Source organism: Erpetoichthys calabaricus, chromosome 4 (assembly GCF_900747795.2).
Source record: "Erpetoichthys calabaricus chromosome 4, fErpCal1.3, whole genome shotgun sequence".
Classification (NCBI taxonomy): Eukaryota; Metazoa; Chordata; class Cladistia; order Polypteriformes; family Polypteridae; genus Erpetoichthys; species Erpetoichthys calabaricus.
In genome coordinates this window covers 336,261,837-336,280,811 of record NC_041397.2, presented here as the reverse complement: position 1 = coordinate 336,280,811, position 18,975 = coordinate 336,261,837, and the positions used below count along the sequence as shown (strand labels likewise).

General features: G+C 42.8%; 1 protein-coding gene and 1 long non-coding RNA gene across 8 annotated transcripts in view; one reads left to right on the top strand and one right to left on the bottom strand.

Annotated features, from left to right (window-relative positions):
- LOC114641399 (butyrophilin subfamily 1 member A1-like) overlaps nt 1–18,975 on the bottom strand; it is a 228,293-nt gene that overhangs the window by 191,092 nt on the left and 18,226 nt on the right. The gene's annotated exons all lie outside the window — the stretch shown is intronic.
- The window catches only part of LOC127527484 (uncharacterized), a 183,252-nt gene that overhangs the window by 162,138 nt on the left and 2,139 nt on the right, over nt 1–18,975 (top strand). The gene's annotated exons all lie outside the window — the stretch shown is intronic.

Here is an 18,975-nt window from a genome sequence, read left to right as displayed (position 1 = left end):
AAAAAACAGAAAATCAACAGTTTTGGAAATTCTGCTGTGGCAGAAAGAGAGCAGCAACAGGCCATGGAATTAAATAACAAGTTTAATTAACAACAAGAATCTCCTTCTCATTAGTGATGTGAAATTGGTTGGAGTTTGAAGCCCCAGTTTAGCTGGTCATCTGTTGGCTCGTTTCACATCTCATTTCTGTTTGGCTGTCATTTAATGAAGACAAGAATCAATTCAGAGGACTGAATCTTTAAAAACAGACCTATTAAAATGAAGGGAAATAATTTAATTAGCAGTGAAAACTGGTCACTGATTAAGAAAACGGTTAGAATGAAAACCTGCAGCCACTGTGGCCCTCCAGGCTTGGAGTTCGACACCCCTGATTTAAGGGCTCCACAGACCTGTCACTAACATTAAATGAATCTAGTCGGCTTACTCTACAGTCAGACTCGGTAGCTCAACCGGGCGGACCACTCATGCAGAAGAGTGTGGCTTTGCATCTGCCCCCAAATCAGAGGAGCACCTAAAATAGAAATAGTCCCACCAAAGAGTTAACAGTATAAATGATTTCTATACCATTCTTCAAAAGGGGACCCCCATGGTGGCACAGCAAAACAAGCAAAACAACCCACTCATCCAACACCAAGTCAGCCCTGCAGTCAAGACCAACCCACAAGCAAAGGGGCACCCCAAGACAAAGTGGTCCCAGAAGAATGACAACCAGCAGGACCCTCTCATTTATTTGAAGTGTCAGCTGAGAGATGAGTTGTTGAAAGTGCTGAGGGTCCACAGTGAGAGGGGCTCAAATCTCAGCTCTGCAGGGTAAAGACCCCCAAACACACCCACCGAGACAGAACAGCCAGCGGGTTCAAATCCTCCTCCTACTATCATCAGAAGAAAATACAAGAAGAACAAAACAAGCGCCCTCTTATTCAAGAATATAACTAAAGAAAAAGAACTCAGGTTAGGGGACAATGCTGACACGATCACTTGGGTGGTGCAGTGGCAAGAACTGCTGTCTCATAATCAAGAGATTGTGGCTTTGATTCCGGATCCTTCCTGCATTTACCATTTTGAGTAGTGAGCTGCTCTTATTGTTACTGTTATACAATAAAAATATACATTTAATTTGAGTCTGTAACAGCCGCTGTAAATATATGGTACTTGTAAAGGTTAGAGTTTTTTTATTATTATTATTCGGTTTTATTCTCTCAGTCACGTGGTATCGTGCAAAGTTCTTTTTGTGATTATGTTTTGTGATGGTCTTTATATGAAAAACATGTATATGTTACTTATATAAAAGCCAGGTCGAATGTTATTTACAGTACCTTGATTTATTTACTTCTCTTCCTACAGTGTAAAGTCACAAGCAGACTGCAGAGCGTCCTGTGTTTGATCGACACGGGCGTGCTGACAAAGTACATGTCTTCATCACAACTGTCTGGTACAGCGTCCATAGTCTGCACTGATCCGCCAGTCCACCTCATCTTTCTTCACTCGTGAACAAGACCCTGAGATATTTATACTCCTCCGCGTGTGACAATACCTCAGTCTCATGTTCTCTGCTGTGACATTGCTAGCTATATGACACTGACCACCTGTCACTTACTGACTAGTAGAATATCAACACACCTGTCGAATGGGCTGTAACAAGTAGAAATGCGTTGTGGTCACATGTGGGTTGCACTGCAAAGCACGTGCGCCAAGTATAAACCCCAATAATATCCACTTGCATGCTACTCTATAAACCAGGCTTAAGATGAAGGCGGATGAAGGTTTTTATTGCAAAGCAACTCGGTCAAAGCACAACGTTCATGAGGAGGCTAAAGCTGTGCAAGAAACTTTAAGAAGCAAACTTGAATAAGGGGCTGGCATCTGTGGGTGAGCAACTGTGGTCTGGCAGAGATATAAAATAATAAAGAAATGAATTAACTAAAACATTAACAGCATAAATAAACTAAACTGCTTTTGAATTGTACAAAGTGTTCATACTGGGTAAATATCTGGAGGGCTTGTTTTCAAAATTGTTTTGAAAAAACTGGAGAAATAATTAAAAATTGTTAGAAAAGTTTTTATTTAAATATGACCACATATGTGTCAGTAGATTTTCATTTGCATATTGACTTTCTGTTTTCTTAAACTATCAGTATAAATAGGTTTAGATGTGTTTATGGACTATGTAACGTAGAATATCTTTCACTTTAACGGTATTATTATTCTACATTGCAGTATTTTCTTTATCTTTTTTGCTCTTTTTAATATAATCACTAATTTCACTGATAAGTCAGACATCACCACTTGATCGACAAATGACACAAGATGAAATCCTCGATGTTTCTTGGTATTCACTCCTCTGATTTGTATGACAAAGTGTTTCAATTCTCCATTCTGGATGAGCTGCTCCTTTTCTGATAACACATCTGACTGACGTGTTGTGATGGCCGTTTAACACTCAGTAGAGTGAATGGAGATCAGCTAATCGTTTTTTTGATCAACATGGCGTCCTCCGTGGCAGACGTGTTTGCTCGCTCCGCTCCATGACGTTTTTTGTTTTGTGTTTTTGTTTTTCGCCTTCTCTACAGCACACAAATGCTTTGCACTACTATCATACAGCAGACAGGCATTGCTACCTCACACAGTACCCTGGAACTTACTGGTTTTATACCATCTGAGCTACAATTCATTGTTCACTCCTGCAGCCAACACCACAACCACACCCAGGAAGACCCCATAGCACGGAGCTTGAGTGACCAAGCTGACCCCAGGAGAGTGCTCTGGAGATGGTGACACAAGCAAGACAAGAGGGGAGGGTTCCACGCTAGCCGACCACCGCTACCCAGCCTCTTGCTAGCCAACGTGTGGTCTCTGGTAAACAAACTGGATGAGCTAAGAGCCAGGATTACAGCGCAGTGGGAAATAAGAGAGTGCTGGGCTCTAATTCACCGAGACCTGACTTTCAGACAAAGTCCCAGAATGTGCCGTTCAGCTACAGACTCACTCCGTACACCGAGGAGATCAAACCGCAGCCTCCGGTAAGGCTAAAGGGGTGTGTGTCTGTTTATTAACAACTCGTGGTGTGGAGACGTACGGACTGTTTATAAGCACTGCTCACAAGATGGGGAGTGTTGACTGCTGAAATGCCGACCCTGTTATCTACTGAGGGAATTCACTGCTGTGTTTCTGGCCACTGTTTACATCCCACCTCGAGCTAACTCCATGGCAGTGCTCGGCAAACTCCATCATCAGCGCCTTAGAGACAGCCCCCACTTCTGTTCCTGTACCCAGCCTACAGACAAAGCTGAAACAAACAAACCTTATCATTAAGCAAGTTGAACTTTGGACCCCAGAGACTGAGAGCACCCTGCAGGACTGTTTCACTCAGTCAGACTGGGATGTGTTTAGGGTTACAGCCACTATAGAGGACTCTTCTGTCACCATACAGGACTATGCTGAGTACATGACTGGGTACATTAGCACCTGTATTGACAACATCGTGCCCACAATACCAGTCAGGAAGTTCCCCAACCAGAAGCCCTGGATAAACAGTTAGGTATGCCACATGCTGTGTGCCCGCTCTCTTGCATTTAGATCAGGCACTGAGACGGAGTACAAAGCTGCGAAATACGGACTAAGAAAAACTATCACAGCAGCCAAGAGGCAGTACAGAGAGTAGCTGGAGGGTTTCTATTCTACTGCTGACTCTGGACGTATGTGACAGGGCCTACAGGACCACCACCAGCACAATCAGCTCCATAGACAGTCTGCTGGATGATCTGAACACTTTCTACACCCACTTTGAGACATCAAGCAACAGCACAGAGTGGAGGCACACACACACACACACACACACATCTGGACCGCCCAACCCTCCTCTCCTCCCCCAACAGTCTCTTCAGGTCAGGTACATAAAGCACTGAGGAAGATCAATCCCCGTAAGGCAGCAGGACCAGACAACATCCCTGGGTGGGCTCTCACAGCATGTGCCAACAAGCTGGCTGATGTTCTCTGCTCCATTTTCATCCTTTCCCTCAGTCAGTGCATAATTCCATCCTGCTTTAAGAATACGATCATCGTCCCCCTTGCTAAAAAAAGCCCACTCACCTGCCTGAATGACTACAGGCTGATAGCACTCACTCCAATCATCATGAAGTGTTTTGAGAGAGTGGTGCTGGCCCACATTCAGGGCAGGATACCGAACACTCTGGACCTCCTGCAGTATGCCTACTGGCCCAACAGGTCCACCTCAGATGCCATCGCGGCCACACTACATTATTCCCTCTCCCATCTGCAGAACAAAGACTCCTACATCAGGATGCTCTTTGTTGACTACAGCTCCACCTTTGACACGGTTATCCCCCATAAACTCACTCATAAACTGTCTGCACTTGGCCTGCACCCCACCCTCTGTGACTGGCACTGGTCCTAGACTTTCTGACTGGCAGGCCCCAGTCTGTCAGGACTGGTAATAGGATTTCAGCCACCATTATCACAAACACAGGCGCCCCACAGGTATGTGTCCTCAGCCCCATCATCTACACCCTGATCACCCACGACTGTGTCACCGCCCACAAAGATAACATCATCCTAAAGTTTACAGACGACACTGCAGTGATTGGACACATCACTGGTGGGGATGACGTGGCCTACAGGAGGGAGGTGGACAGTCTGGCATCATGGTGTGATGACAACAACCTCACCCTCAATACAGACAAGACGAAGGAGATGATAGTGGACATGAAGAAGGAGAGGAGACCTCACCGGCCACTGTTCATCTGAGGGCTTGAAGTGGAGAGGGTGAGCAGCATTAAATACCTGGGCGTCTACATCAGTGAGGACCTCACTTGGACTTGTAACACCACACAACTGGTCAAGAGGGCTCAACAGCGGCTGTACTTTCTGAGGAGGCTGAGGAAGTTTGGTATGTCGACTAAGATCCTCAGCAACTTTTACAGCTGCATTGTTGAGAGCATCTTGACCAGCTGCATCACCGTGTGGTACGGCAACACTACTGCTATGGACCACAAACGCCTGCAGAGAGTGGTAAAGACTGCTGAGAAGATCACCAGGACCCCACTGCTCTCTCTGCAGAGCATCTACAACTGCAGAATCCGAAGGAGAACTGCCTTGATCCTCATGGACTCCACCAACACGAACTGTTCACACTTCTACCCTCAGGCACAAGGTATAGACGTATGAAATGCAGGACTTCAAGGCTAAAGAACTCTTTCTTTCTTCCCAAGGCCATTAGACTCCTAAATAACTGACTGGAGTTTATAACCATGGGCCACCTCATTCTATCTACTCACACAACTGTATTTGACTTGTCCATCACACACCTACCTGCACATTACACTTTATACTTCTTTTTATATTTTATGCTGCCTCCGTTACTTATTATCTATCTGCTACTTATTATTATTGATGTTCATCTTTATACGTTGGTTTTGTTATTTGGTGTGGACAGCAAAGAAAGAATTTCATTGTACAGGGAAACGTGTTTCCTTACTGTGCACATGACACCCTCTGGTGGTCTTAGAGTTTTACTTTAAATCAGTTTATTGTATTGACTCTTGTCTCCAGCCTTCCATCAATTTCCTAACCCGCTTATCTCTTTATACATTTTTATTTCTTTTAGTTTGCTTCTCACCCATCCATTCATTTCTTGGACCTTTTTTCCCATTTCAGATTTTCAAGATATTGCAGTCTCTACCAGCAGCAGTGGGCTCAGTGCAGGAAAATACAAACCCAGGATGGCAACCCATCACAAGCTGACGTCACTTGCTGGTCAAGGGTCCGGTTGGAGCTGAAGGTCTTTGAGAAGAAGCTGAAGAGAACTTGGAGATGGACATGAGGAGAACACGTAAAGAGTACGCAGGCAGTGGCTGAGGCACCAAGGAGAGGAGATGTGAGGCGACGGCACCACCTCCTCAGAGGGGCTCTGTGACTTCAATATGACACACACATCAGATTTTGTATTAGTTTTATAAATTTCTGCATTTTTTGTTTCATTTTTATTTTGAAATACTTTTCATTTTGTTTATCATCAGTTCTGAGGAGACTGTAAATGGCAATTTCAATTTCTTTGTTTAGATCAAACTTTTCTACAAACTGACTTACACAACTTCACATTCCAGCTGTTTCCATAAAGTCGTTGGCCCAGGAAGTTCTGACAGCTGGATGGTGACATGGTGGGCCTCACAGCTCCTCAGTGGGAGTTTGATTTCTTCTCTCTGTCTACTTAATGAAGGCTCTCCATTGGCTTTCCGCCTATTTGTGACCTCTCCAAAGACCTACTGGAATATCAAATGAAGGTGCATGTGTTTGGAAACAACCGTTCTCCTGCAATTGCCATTTACAGACTCGAGTGGTGTGCTCAGGAAGATGAAGTGCAATATATAAAAGACATTAAGAAATTTGTAGAGGGAGATTTTTACAAAGACGATGGTCTCAAATCCTTGCCCTTCTGTTGAAGCCGCTGTCAGCTTGGTAAAAGAACACAAGACCTGCTTGCTTATTCAAATCTTAGGTTGCACAAAATTACTTCTAACCATATGCAGGTCATAAAGGCCTTTCCATCCTAAGATTATGCTAGCGACTTGAGGGATTCAGAAATAGAAGTGGACGAATTCCCAATACAACACAGTCCTGGCCTGCTCACACCTTTGCATTTCAAGTAAACCAGGAAGAGAACCCTTCACTCACTGAGGTGTTTTGCCTTCCATTAATCGTTTATTTGACCCTCAAAGTTTCAAGAGACAAGTGATTGGGTTTTCCTACTATCTGCAGAAAAAGAAAATGTGTGGGATGGGTGAAGAAACTCTCTGTGAGCTCTGTCTGACCTCCAAGTCCCACGTCCATATTCCTTTATTACCCAAGAAGAATAAAGATTAGGGAACTCTGCATCTTCTGTGTTGCCTCTGTTAATTCAATAGCGGCTAAGCCTTTATGAGAACCGTGAACCTTAAAGGACAATGGAATATTGGGTTTGTTATGGGAAAAGCAAAGCTAGCTCCACGTCATGAACTCGCTATACTAACACAAGAGCTTTGTGCTGCAATATTAGTTCTAGAAATGGCAGAGCTAGTCATCTGAAGGTCACATCTTGACTTACAGGACCTGCTTCCTTAGCAAAAGCAGAACAGTACACCACAAAGCATGAAACATTTGAGCTAACTGATGTGGGGGCTCTGATACAGAAATCTGAGTTATCAGTATTCAATGTCACTGTCTCAGCCCAGTCTCTTGGGTCACACGTTTTGGTCCAAGCTGGTCCGTGGTCTGAGCTGTTACCAGCCTTCATCACATAGTTGAGAGCTTCAACACGTCTGCTATCAGCAAGGGCCGCTGTTAGGGCTGGCATTGCTGTAAGAATGGAAGAACGTAAACAGACAAGAGATAATCTCATCTGTACTGTGCGGAGAGAGGGACAGTGCCCTCCATGTTTGGGACAATATGTCCTTGATTTGCCCCTTTGCTCCACACTTTAAAATTACAAATCAGACAATTCAGATGTGATTAAAGTGCACTTTGCAGACTTTCCTTTAAGAGGATTTGCACACATTTCGGTCACACCGTGTTAAAATGATAACACTTTTACTGCATGGTCCCCCATTTCAGGGGTGGCACCCTAATGTTTGGACACAGTAATGGCAGGTCTATTAAAGCAGCTGTTCCTGACCTGTGGTCCACAGCCCCTTGGGGGTCCGTAGGGTTATGTCGATGGCAAAATGGAGAAAATAAAAATCATACGATTTAATTACTTAAAATACTGTAAATAATAAAGCATGTGTCTGGTTCACCGTCTACTTCACTAAGATCATCGTCACTTCATTAGTGCTAGTTGAAGGCTTGTGTTGACTGCATTGTGGAGTTAAAGCAGTTCACAGTCAGCTAGACACAGTGTGTCAAATACTAAAACATATGTAATGATGGACTGTTTTTAAAAAGGAAACATTCCAAAGAAAACCCATTGTGTAGTTCTGGTTTAAGTTTATCAAATGAGTCAGTCATATTCTAAAGCAGAATCTGAATCTAGAAAGCATGAAGGTTCATACATAGAATTTAGATTTGTGCTGGCTAAGGAAACAGACACACTTGATTACCCCAAATATACTCTTGGTCAGGAAATTCTGTCAAGCGAATGTCAAAGTCGTCTAATTTGAAAAGACATCTAAAACAGAAGCATCCCGCTGATGTTGGGAACCACGTTGACTTCTTCCTAAGGAAAGCAGCACTGCTTGTGAAACAAGGGAGCACTTTGACACGGCAAGTAACAGTTTCACAGAGGACACTGACGGTGTCTCTTTTGGTGTCATATTGTATTGCCTGTGCTAAGAAAGTTCACACAAAGACCAAAGAGCACAGTTTGGGAACTGCTTAGAGATGAAGCTGCCTGTTAAATTGACACTTTGTCAGACAGCACTGTGTGTAGATGGATATCTGACATGGCTGACCAGGTAACAGACTAATAACTGGAACAGGTGAAAGACATCTACTGAACAGTTGGAGTTGCAGTTGGATAACAGCACAGATGTAGCTAACACAGCACAGATGTCAGATTTACTGGAGATGGAGGGTTTGTTTTATTCTGCAAAGAGAAATTTTTCAAATCTTGGATGCGTTCATGAAGCCAAATTTCATTGACTGGTCTTATTGTGTGGGCATCTGAACGGATGGCGCCACTGCCATGTCAGGCAAGCACAGCGGAGTCGTCATGTTAATAAAGACCAGAGCTCCAAATGTCATGGATACACACTGCATACTTCACAGAGAAGCACGTGTCACACAAAGAATGGAGGGCGTATTGCAACAAGTGCTTCAAGATCTTGTTAAAGTTGTAAATACGTTAAAATCATTTAAATCATTGTCATTTAAAGCACATGTTACAAAGTTGTCCAAATCAGGTTTCTTCCATTTTAAAAATGTTGGGAAATAAAGACACTTTCTAAATAAACAAGATTCTGAGAAATTAATTCATGCATTTATCTCTAGTAGGATTGATTGCTGCAATGCAGTGTTCACTGGATGTTCAAACTGTTCTTTATACAGCCTCCAGTTAATCCAAAATGCGGCTACAAGAATTATTACAAGAACAAGAAAATACAAACACATAACTCCAGTTCTTAAATCCTTACACTGCCTCCCGCTTAAGTTTAGGGCAGATTTCAAAATCCTCCTTTTAACATATAAAGCATTAAATGGCCGAGGTCCGGCTTACTTGTGTGAACTTATCATGACTTACAAACCAGAGTGCACATTAAGATCTCAAGATGCCGGTCTGCTTATGATTCCAAGGATTAATAAAATAACAGTGGGAGGTCGAGCTTTTAGTTACAGGGCCCCTAAACTGTGGACTGGTCTGCCTGCTACTATAAGAGATGCCCCTTCGGTCTCAGCTTTTAAATCCCGGCTGAAGACTCACTACTTCAGTTTAGCACACCCTGACTAGAGCTGCTGATTAACTGTACAGACTGCATCTCTGTTGTCAGTCATTAGCACTAAAACATAAGTAACATGATAGTTAGAATTGGATACTAACCCTCACCTATTCTGTTTCTCTTCTCGGTACTCAAATGTGGCACTTGGTGCCATGGCCCACCTGCCAAGTTGTTTTGCCTGCCTGATGTAAAGTCATCCCTGATGGAAGATCACAGGAATTGTGGGAAGGAGGGGTCCTTTCATTGGATTGGCTGGCCCAGCGCTGACTCAGCTGTGGAATGGCCAATAGGGGGAGGCAGACAAATCACAGCTTCCTGCTTTCTAATCGGGCCTGTGATTGGTGCTTTGACTGATGCCCAGATCTCACAGTATGTCCCCTTAGGAGAGGCGTTAGGCAAGTGTAATTGAATAGCGGTGCTGCAAGTTTAGCTTTACACCTGTTTTTAAGGCTTATTGACTGAAAGGGGCTTTCACGAAAAAACTTAGGGCTTTGCTACAGGATACACCCTCCACAAGTTAAGGAAGTAAAAATAAAGGTATATATTTCTGTTTTATTTAAACCTTTTAAGTTTGTATGCGGGGTGGTATGGTGGCGCAGTGAAAGGTGCCAGTTAGGAGACCCGGGTTCGCTTCCCTGCGTGGAGTTTGAATGTTCTCCCCGTGTCTGTCTGGGTTTCCTCCGGGTACTCCGGTTTCCTCCCACAGTCCAAAGACATGCAGGTTAGGTGCATTGGCGATTCTAAATTGTCCCTGGTGTGTGGGTGTGTGCGCCCTGCGGTGGGCTGGCACCTTGCCCGGGGTTTGTTTCCTGCCTTGTGCCCTGTGTTGGCAGGGATTGGCTCCTGTATTTAGGATATAGCGGGTTGGATAATGGATGGATGGACATTTGTATGCATAGCCCCATTTGCCCGTTTTCGTTTTTTTTCTTTCTTCAGTAATAATTCAGCAAACCCGGAGCTTGTCAGTTCAAATCCTGGTACTGACACCACTGTGTGACCCTGAGGAAGTCACTTCACCTGCCTGTGCTGCAAAAAACAAAAGTAATGTAACAAATTGTACCTCAGATGTTGCAAGTTGCTGGAATAAAGGCATAAGTCAAATAGATAAATATGTATTATACACATAGGAACTATTCATTTATTTTCAGTTAAGTCATCTGCAGCAAACCTTTATAAATGAGGGTTTCTCCTTTTTAGATAGTGCAAACTGTTTCTTCTTCATTGAGGTTTTCTCTTGGAGAGCTTTTTTCATTTCATTGAAAATGAAAGCAGCAGCTGCCAAAATATGTAGCTTTCTTATTAATTTTTCAACATTGTGTAAAATAACTTTATAAAGTAACATAAAAGGTTTAAATACTGGTTATCCTTTTACACTAAAATATTACTAAAGAGATATAAAAAAAGTAAAATGCATATGTTGTTTTTCTTTAAGGAGATTAATATTAATGAAGAAAGAAAAAAAAACTAAAACAGCCAAATGGGGCTATGCATACGAACTTAAAAGGTTTAAATAAAACAGAAATATATACCTTTATTTTTACTTCCTTAACTTGTGGAGGGTGTATCCTGTAGCAAAGCCCTAACTTTTTTCGTGAAAGCCCGTTTCAGTCAATAAGTCTTAAAAAGAGGTGTAAAGATATTGACAATAAGCTACGCAAACCCACCAAGACATGGAATCGTTTAAATCAAGGCGCGAGTCGAAAAACACCATCCGATAATATTAGTTAACGATTAACACATTTCTATATGTATTGTAAGCATACAATACAACTGATAATATGTTGTGCTTATTTATCTGGTGTACCGACATTTTTGCGCGTTTAACGGCTGAAATCCAACGTGGTTTGTGCCCTTCAGAATGAAAACAGTTTGCATTTACCTTTTTAATAAAAGGCGAGCTTTTAAGCCTGAGAAATCACCCCGTAAATGCACACGTTTAATTGCACATGTGTTAATATGTATGCTTACACACTGTTTCTTCTTCATTGAGGTTTTCTCTAGTATGTAGATCGGGGTAATTACATTCATGGCATTCGTAGTATGAATGACAATCTGATTGTATGGGTGGTTACCTACCAGGTAACGCTTATGGTTGGCCAGCAAGTCAGGTAACATCAGCCACGGTGCCTTCAGTTGTGAGAAGCAGATCATAGAATGGTTGAAAATAGTTTACTGTCAAATAATGCAAAGAGTACGCGACACGTGTTTCGCCCAAATTCTTGGCTCATCAGGCGTAAGGCAAGTGTCATTGAATAGCGGTGCGTCATTGAATAGCGGCACTGCAAGTTTAGTTTCTTTTCAATAAAGTCAGGCGTTAGGCAAGTGTCATTGAATAGCGGCGTGTCAGTGAAGAGCGGCGCTGCAAGTTTAGTTTCTTTTCAATAAAGTCAGGCGTTAGGCAAGTGTCATTGAATAGCGGCGGCACTGCAAGTTTAGTTTCTTTTCAATAAATTCAGGCTCGCTTTGCAGCGGCGAAGTTCTGCTTTTAAATTTTTATTAAGAAGAAAAGAAAACCTTTTTAAACTGAGGGAAAATATACCAATAACAATTTGTTAAGGATCTGTTTTTTTGTGAAGCTGCCTTTACTCAGCCTGTCTGCTGTTTTATAAACGAACACCATATAAGGCCGCCCTTTCTCCTTCACAGTCAGTTCACGTGATTACGTGGGAGGCGTGATGACGCGATACGCAACCCCCGCAACCCCGCCTCCCATGGCCAGCGAGCTGCAGTCCATTACTGTATATGGACAAAAAAGAGGTTCCAGTTATGACCGTTACGCTTTGAATTTTGAAATGAAACCTGCCTAACTTTTGTAAGTATGCTGTAAGGAATGAGCCTGCCAAATTTCAGCCTTCTACCTACACGGGAAGTTGGAGAATTAGTGATGAGTGAGTGAGTCAGTCAGTCAGTCAGTGAGGGCTTTGCCTTTTATTAGTATAGATTAAGGATTTGTTCTGTTCTGTGTATTGTATTGTATTGACCCCCTTCTTTTGACACCCACTGCACGTCCAACCTACCTGGTAAGGGGGTCTGTCTTTGAACTGCCTTTCCCAGGTTTCTTCCATTTCTTCCCTACTATGTTTTTTTTCGGAATTTTTCCTTGTCTTCTTCGAGAGTCAATGCTGGGGGGCTGTCAAGAGGCAGGGTCGGTTAAATTGCGCCACTTCTTGTGTGATATTGGGCTATACAAAAATAAATTGCATTTTATTGTATTGTATTGTAAATAGTATGAAAGTACGGCCCCTTAAACACAGACAGGCTGTTTGCCAAACTGTGCAGTGACAGTCTTGAAAGCCTTCTGCTGCATTCGGAGGTCCGCTGGCTGTCTCGCAGGGCCTTTTTACAACAGAGAACTGCGTGAATTTCTTTCATCTGAGAACTCCCAGTTTGCCAGTTGCTTTGACAACCACTTGTGGGATCTGAAGCATGCGTATTTGGCCAACATATTTCAACTTTTAAGTACCTTGAATCAGAGCATGCAGGACAGCGATCACAGCATTCTTCATTTGCAAGTTAAAGTTTGTGCATTTATACAAAAAATTGGATTTTGGGAGAAAAAGCCAAACAAAGGAAATACTGTAATGTCCCCGATACTTCACCAGGTGCCAGGAACATCCAGTGTGCCTGCAGACCTACAGTGGTCCTACCTATCATATCGTCACATCTGACCCACCTGAAGGAATACTTCAGTGACTGTTTCCCAGAGCTGGACAATCGTCATTTAAACTAAATCAGAAATCCATTTGAGTCCTGAACTGAAGAGGATTGCCTTGACTTGAGGTGAAGTTTGAAAATACGATTCTCGGCCATTCTCATGTCTAGAATTTTGAAGCAATCTCAGAAGCAAATACGCAGTGTTGAGCGAAAAAGCCATCTGATACCTCTTAGCATTTACAACAACATACCTGACTGACGCAGGTTTTTCTGCATTGAATGTACTGTACAGAGCACGGCTACATGTGAAAAATGATTTGAGATTGGCTCTAAGCCAGCTGCAACCCAGAGTGGGCAAACTGTGCAAGAACTTCCAAGTCAAAAGTCTCACTAGGCCTTTTGTGAGTTTTATATTTTTCCATAGTGAAAGTGCTTTGTTTTATAGAGTTTAGTTACCTGCACTTAACAGGCTTGTATAGCAGTTTATTAAAGACACGTGGGTATGTTCTTTTTTGGATGGTGATAAGTAGCGAGTCCTCAGCCTAAGGGGACCTTGGCATAAAGAAGGCTGGGTACCCCTGCATTAAAGCCATCATGTTTAGTACTTTGTCGCATATCCCTCACATGCAGTGACTGCTTGAAGTCTACAATTCACAAACATCACCAGGTGCTGAGGATCTTATCTGGTGATGCTCTGCCAAGCGTCTCATGCGGCCATCTTTAGCTCCTGCTTCTCCCCTTTATGTTTTCATCTTCAGCATATGGAAGTCCTGCTCAATTAGATTTAAATCAGGTGACTGGCTTGGCCATTCAAGAATTTTCGATTCTTTAGCTTTGAAAACTCCTGTGTTGCCTCAGCAGTCTGTTTGAGGTCATTACTTTGTGGTAGGATGAAGCGCCATCCAGCAAGGCATTTCCTGGACTTTGAGCAGATCAGATGTTTCTACACACCTCAGAACTCATTGTGCTGCTGTTGTCAGCAGTTCCTTCATCGATGAAGAGGAGTGTGTCTGGACCTACATATATGCCCAAGCCATAACACCACCCTCACAATGTTGAACAGATGAGGTGGTCTGCTTTGGATCTTGGGACGTTCCTTATTGTCTGCACACGTTGCTCTTGCCATCACTTTCTTTCGTCTGTCTACAAGTCCTTTTCCCAGAATTCTGCAGACTTTCTGAAGTCCTTTTTCACAAACTGTAATCTGGCCATCCTGTTTGTGTGGCTAACTAGTGGTTTGTATCCTGCAGTGTGGCCTCTGGATTTCTGTTCATGAAGTCCCCAGCTGATAGTCATCTCTGATACATCCACCTCTACCTACTGAAGACTCTTTCTGATCTGTCAGACAGGCATTGGGGGCTTTTTCTTGACCACAGTGAGGATTCTTCTGTCGTCAGCAGTGGAGGTCTTCCTTGGCCTACCAGTCTGTTTGTGATTCCTGAGCTCACCAGTGTGTTCTTCTTCATGATATTCCAGACAGTTGATTTAGGTCATCCTAAGGACATCACAAACACAATGACTTCTTTGATTTTTATTGGCACAGCTCATGTTGAACAATGGCAGCTACAAACTCCAAACAGTAGAAGCAAGCTGAGGTATCTTATGAAGCCATGAAACACACCTGAGACATCACAAACACCAAATGTCCCAAATATTATGGTGTCCTGAAATGGGAGGACATCATGTAGACAAAGTGCTGTGACTTCTACATGATGTGACTGAAATGTGTGAAAATCCCCTTAATGAAAGTCTGAATGTGCACGTTAATCACGCCTGAATGTTTTGCTTTGTAGTTTTAAACTGTGGAACACAGGGGGGCACCAAGGACCCCAAACATTATGGAGGGCACTGCATATGCTAAAGAGTTTGAGTCTCTCAAGAACAGAGAAGCCATTCCCAAAGGCAGTGCACTGATACATCTTGATCTCTCCATAGACGTTCAGAGTTGGAAGTCGTATTAGTGAAGTTAAACTTTCTCTCAAAGAGGAAACCCCTCTGTTAATCATGTCAGACTTGAGGAGGTCAGGCAAACCGGTAACAGAGGGCAGTCACATTTACCTGTGTGAGTATCAGGGTGGTCCATGTAGTGCTAGTCGAATCCATGGACACTTCATGTTTCATCAGTTCCTTCAGATGGCTCATCTCTATTAGAGGCTCAGTTAACAGCATCCACTCTGTTAGAGGGACTCAATTTATTGGAGCATTCAAAGAGTTTTAAATGACATCAGACCTTAACTTTGACTTTTATTACTCTGATATTGCTCTGAGCACGACTGTACCTGGACTTCAACCCTTCACATTCTTCACACAAGGCAGGGGTGTATGAATGCATGATAGATGTGACCCGGAGGACACCTGACTGAAAATTTTTACAATCAGCGACAGTAAGACTCACTCATGAGTATCTCCTAAGTTTCATGGCTGAAGTGATGGCTAATATGAATGCTACACTCTGATGACCCAGAAGACCCACAGCCACTAACTCCGTCCACACTGCTCACCCAAATGGCTGTCATGTTTGAGGTCCTTCTGGTGACTTCAATACTGAAGACGTGCACAAGGGCCACTGGAGACAAGTGCAGTGTTTGGCCAATGGCTTTAGGGACAAATGGAGGAAACAGCACAACTGTACTCTGTAGTTATGTGGTGACTGGTAAACTGGAGGGCCGACATTAAACCTGGAGATGTGGTCCTAGTGTGGAATTGTCAGTCTAAAGACACGATTAGACCCCTGGACTGATAACTAGAGGGGCTCCTAGTGGGGATGGCAGAGTCTGTACAGCTGAGGTTAAAGCTGGCAAGGAAAGTGAAACCAAACGTTACAACAGGCTAGTATCTGAACTTCCATCCATCCATCCATTTTCCAACCTGCTGAATCCGAACACAGGGTCACGGGGGTCTGCTGGAGCCAATCCCAGCCAACACAGGGCACAAGGCAAGAACCAATCCCGGGCAGGCTGCCAACCCACCGCAGACTTTGGATTGTCATCATCATAAAGCAGGATGACAACATGGTGGCACAAGTGATGATTCAGTCTGTGATTCACAAGTGTAAAAAGCTCTTTGTAAATCGTAACACAAATTGTTTTGCTGATGTGGTGTTCTGTGTTCTGTGCCACGGTGACAATGCTGGAGCAGACATGACAAGACCTCAGCAGAGAACTCAACACGGACTTCATACTTTTGAGTATTCTGTCCACCTAAAGCACCAAAGATACACTCAGGGAGGATGAAGACCACCAAGAACATAACCTCATGTTCCTGACTACCCACCGGACCACACTGAACACCTGCTGACCACTGCTGATGGTCCAAGTGGTCCACATGCGGTGACTTCCCTGTCCAGCGTGACTTTGTGGTGTCTTCTGTCACCTCATCACACTGAAAGCCCTCAACATTTAACTGTTTAAATATCCAAGGAAGCCAAAGCCTCCTGTGACACTGCTCTACCATAAAGTGACAACAAGAGGAGGCTCCAGTGACACGACTGTCATCATCAACATGTCGTCATTAGGAATGTGACACCACAGACTTGGACATGAAACACAAAACCTGAAAACTGAAATGTGTGGTGAACAAAATGTCCATTGAGAGGGAGTGTGGCTGAGGGTCTGACTGCATTAAAAATTGTTGTTAAAATTATAATCAAACTTAGATTGTGTGACTCAAATGGACCTTAATGCTAAAATGAACAGAAAACAAGAAGAGCACTGAAGGATTTGGTCACAATTCAAATTCTATTCATGACCACCAGAGGGCGCCATTTTCACACATTGATTTTATTTTATTTTTATTTATATCTTTAAATAGATACTTATGGAAAAATCAGCACATGTCATCAACATTAAAGGCATTCCCATAATGCTGTGCTTTTGAACTGCAGACCCGCCTTCCCCCTTATTCATTGGTCAATAGTCCTGTCTTCAGTTCAAACTGTCAGTCCCATGTGACTTGCAGTTCCTGTTAGTGACATGCGCTGATTTTTCTAGAAGTATCTGTTTATAATACGCCTGAGTTTTACACGTTTTGAGTTTATGACTGGATAACCGACATGTGGATGATGAGACACAAGTAATGTGAGATTTTATTATCTCTTTATTTAATGGACGTTTTCACATCATTTGTTGTTGTGCAGCATTGGTCACCATTGGCTGTTCTTATATCATAAACTTGTGACATTAAATTTTCAGCATCACAACAAACTACATTGGAGTAATAAATATTTAAAAAATCCTTTTTGAGTGGAGTAGTCATTTAAGTTTATCTCAGGGAGGCACAGTGGTACAGTGGTTAGTGTGGCAAGCATATTAGCAGATGTGTCCATCTCCTTCAGGGTCACTTAGAAGACCACCACACCAGTAGAGCCCACTCAGAACTGGTTCAGTTTCTCCTTCTCCACTGACGTCACTGCATTTCACTGAGTTTGCTGAAGTCCCCGATCATTTCCATGATTTTGCCCACCTTGAGGTGAAGTGAACTCAGCGGGGTCCACTCATCACTCCTCACCATTCAGTAACAGACGTGATGGCGTCAGAATATAACAAGAGGCCTCTGAAGTCAGTGTGTGACGACACAAACACAAATGTGCTCTGGTGCTCTGCTTCTTCAGGTCTTCATCTTCAGTTTAGAGACAGAAGGCTCACAGCGGTGGAGACTGGCAGCAAAGTGACAAGTGACACTGCAATGGCTACTGGGAATTTCATTGATGCAGCACTCAGCAGGACCATCCTGTTTGTTATTGAGATTTGAACAAATCTGACATGAAAAGGTCCAAGAACTCCAGCTGAGGGGCAGCCACATTCACAAATGGAAGTCGACTTGTCATCTCAGAGCCATCTGGAGATGTGGACAATAAAAAAGAAAACAGCGGAGAGCCTGAAACACACAAGACGTCTTATCATCTAAATCAGAGGAGCAAATAAAAAGATCTGACTTGACCTGAGACCACTGGGGGGCTACTTTATGACTGAATTATGAAATAAATCATCATAACTTGTAAGTCACTTTGGATGGAGGTTTCAGTCACATGATGATAAGAGTTATCTTGAATTCTAACAGGGACTATTCAGTCACCTCAAGGACTCATCTGAGGTGTGTGAGTGAAGTGCACAGCTGTAGTTAAAATCGAAATGTGTTTAAATTAATTAGATTATTTATAAATGATGGCAGTCTCTGAGATTAAGAAGTGAAATAAAGAAAATACTTTGAGAAATAGACAGCGTCACAGAAATGAGTGACATTGAAGTGACATTAAAATGAATAAATCTGTGCAAATGGCGCCCTCGTGTGGAGGTGAACAGAATTAACCAAAAAAAAAATTTGAAATCAAGCCATTTTCTGTGTGGATTTTTTCAGGCAGCGTTTTAAACTGAAGGTCACATAAATCTGATTATTTTAATATTGTAGGTTTGTTTTTTGTATTTCCTGTCACACATATCTGTGAAATTGGAATCATTAAAGAATTAATGGTCCACAGGTACACAAGCATGAAGTTCCATGTAACTGGCGTATCTGGGTGGGCTTCCTTAAAGTCACAGTGTCACCTGTCACACTTTGTTCTGATGCTCCTCGTTTTCTTTGTCACCTTCTTTGTTACCTTGATGCAATAATTCAACAAACATTAAACAGTTTAATTCATTCATGGAGATCCTGACAGTTTCTTCTTCAATAATTTTCCTCCAGTATTCTCGAGTCTCCTCATCATAGTGCAAACAAGAAAGGAGAAGATGAGCAAACATTCAAGTTCAGGTTTACTGACAAGTGTGCAGATTACAGGAAACTCTGACTTGTCTGCTTGACAAACATGAAACATCACGTTTACAGTTTCATTAACATGTGAGAAAGTCAAAGATACAAACAGTGAGACCGCGACACGTGTGTGGTGTTGTGTGAAGAC